At 40.4% G+C, this 2,500-nt stretch overlaps 1 protein-coding gene across 1 annotated transcript in view; it reads left to right on the top strand.

The window, feature by feature from the left end:
• Positions 1-1,792, top strand: part of LOC138027657 (calcium-independent protein kinase C-like) — a 26,474-nt gene extending 24,682 nt beyond the window's left edge. Inside the window, exon 16 of the mRNA XM_068875218.1 lies at positions 1-1,792. This exon is cut by the window's left edge and continues 857 nt beyond it. The gene's annotated coding sequence lies outside the window, so the exon portion shown is untranslated.
• Positions 1,793-2,500: the final 708 nt, after the last annotated feature.

Raw genomic sequence — 2,500 nt, 5'->3', positions numbered from 1 at the left:
GTTTTTGTGATGGTAATTAGTTCTACTTTACATGTGAATGAAAACTAATTTTCATAAGAAAAACTTCGCACTTAAACTAGCCTGTTCCAGGCTTTAAATGGGTCGGGACGAGTGAAATTGTGCAACTCATTCTCGCCCTTGAATTCGCGACTATCCTGAATTGTTAATTTGCTTTGAATTCACTGTTATTGTGAATTTTGGACACTGTGTCCCAGGATTTGTGGTAGCAGAGAAAATGAGGAAGTAAAAAGTTATATCCGTGGATTGGATTTGAACCCGGATTTTCTACTTTATAGGAACCTCTTCTTTCCGCTTTACCACTAAAGATCAAGACACCGCCTTTCTCAAAAAAAATTTAAGTCTACCATAGAATATCGCTGCTGAATATATAATTAGGCCTAAGCTTTGATTTGAAAATGTTTAGCTTTTGTCTTGAAGTTTGAAAACCGACCTTTTGTAGCGAGTGATAATACAGCATTATCAAATAGTGTTTAAAAAATTGACCCTGAGCATCTAGCAGTGTGGTGGTCGAGTGGTTAGGTGACGGGTTCATCAACATTCCCGGGTTCGAGTCCTATGTTCATACTCTTGGGTTGTCTTTTCAAACAAATATGACCATTTCCCATTATCCATTATGATAATAGTGAATTCAAAGCAAATTAACAAATCAGGATAGTCGCGAATTCAAGGGCGAGAACGGGTTGACTGAATAGCCATTTCCGAGTTCATGTCTGCCTCTTCAGAGCGAGTCTCTAAGTGCAAAGTTTTTCTTGTGAAAATTAGTTTTCATTCAAATGTAAAGTAGAACTAATTACCTTCATAAAAACTTCGCACTTCGACTCGCTCTGAAGAGGAGGCAGACAAAACCTCGGAAATGGCCCATCATTTTGAAGACTGTTTGGTATTGTCTTTTCCTTTTAAGGTAAGAGGGATCTAGGCTCCACTTCTCGCGCAATTAGTAACACTTTTTTCAAAGCGTTTTTCAGTGAATTGCTGTTCAACCAAAACCAATAGAATGGCTTTGGTCAATAGCAACAGTCGTAGACAGCACAAAGGTAGCGCGAGAAACGTTGGCGAGCAAGTCACGCTCCACTTGGCAAAAATGTGTGGCACAGGCTTACAAAGCCAATCAACTGAATAAACATTTCTTTCGGTGCGATGGACTCTGAACTAAGAATGTTGTGAAATATTTGAGGTACAATCAGCGTTCACGGAGAGAGAAATATTCCATAGATTTTGTAAATTTGCAGTGGTATAGCCTCAACGGCAGATTTTTCTCTCTTGAACTTGAATTGACAAAGGTTCGCTCATACATGTCAGGTGGATTCTGTGAAGATGTTAGTTTCTGAGAAGGTACATCTAAAAAAGGCTTGCCAACTTTTCTCCCGCCGGGTACAAAGGGTCATTTAAATGTTTGTTTAAACGAACGTTATGTCAGTTGAAATTAGATAAATTCGTCTTTGTAGAACAATTCTTTTTGGCATCCTCTGTAAAAGACTATGTTACTCTGAATCGTAAGCGTAGATCGTATCGCTCTGCGCTTCTGATTACGATTCCGACTCCGTCGCTCGTGAAAATCAGTCTTAAATGCAACTATCAATGGTAAGCCCGTGGTGGGGGGGAGACCACGGACATGATTTTTCAGAAGAAGTTTTCGTTGAAATCCCCACCGTGGGTCCCCAAAATCTGGTCAAATCAGATCAAAAATCCCCACCTTGGGGAAGTAATGTCCCTTAAGTTCATAGTAGTAGTTGTGTATATTTTATAAATATAAAACAAGTGCTTGTCTCTATCAAAACAGCTGTCTTTCTGGGCTTTAGCCGTGCTATGGCCGGCGCACAGACGAGCACATGGGACGATGTGGCTTGGTCCCATTCCTCCGCGCAAAAAAAGCAAACGTCCGCACCCTGGGACCCAGATTCTCAGTAGTCAAATTCCTGAGGGCGGGGAAGGCAATAGAGGTCAAACGCCCCACATATGCCCGGGGGTCCCCCCCCCCCCCCCCGGGCTTAACATTGATAGATGCTATAGTCTCTCTGTGTCGATCGATTCAACCGCGGGTTAGCGAACTTTTGTCTCTTCTCGCGCGGATAGGCTGGGTTAACTACCGCAAGACTTAAAACGTTGGAAGGAACTTAAATGTTGACAAATTATTTTTTTACGACAAACATGCGTACGTTTGCTACCATCATTCAAAAGATCGTTAAAATTGAAAATTCTGATCAATTAAACGAAAGTTCGTTCTTCCAGCGTTACCTATTCGGTGTTTTTTTTTTTCTATATTTTTTTTTTCAAGTAAACGTTGCGTTCTCAGCTGGTAAGAATACTTTTCCAGAATTTAGCGTCTTGTATGTACGTCGGTTTTTTAAATATTTCCTGTAAACTACGTTGTCCAAGTGAAGTTGTATTCATTGTTGTTAAGCGTTAGTCACAATCAACTTTCTTTAAGACCTTCGATATCCATTGCTCCCTGTGGCAAAAATAAAACAGAAAACTAGAT

Source organism: Montipora capricornis, chromosome 12 (assembly GCF_036669925.1).
Source record: "Montipora capricornis isolate CH-2021 chromosome 12, ASM3666992v2, whole genome shotgun sequence".
NCBI lineage: Eukaryota > Metazoa > Cnidaria > Anthozoa > Scleractinia > Acroporidae > Montipora > Montipora capricornis.
This window is presented reverse-complemented; position numbering and strand designations above follow the sequence as displayed.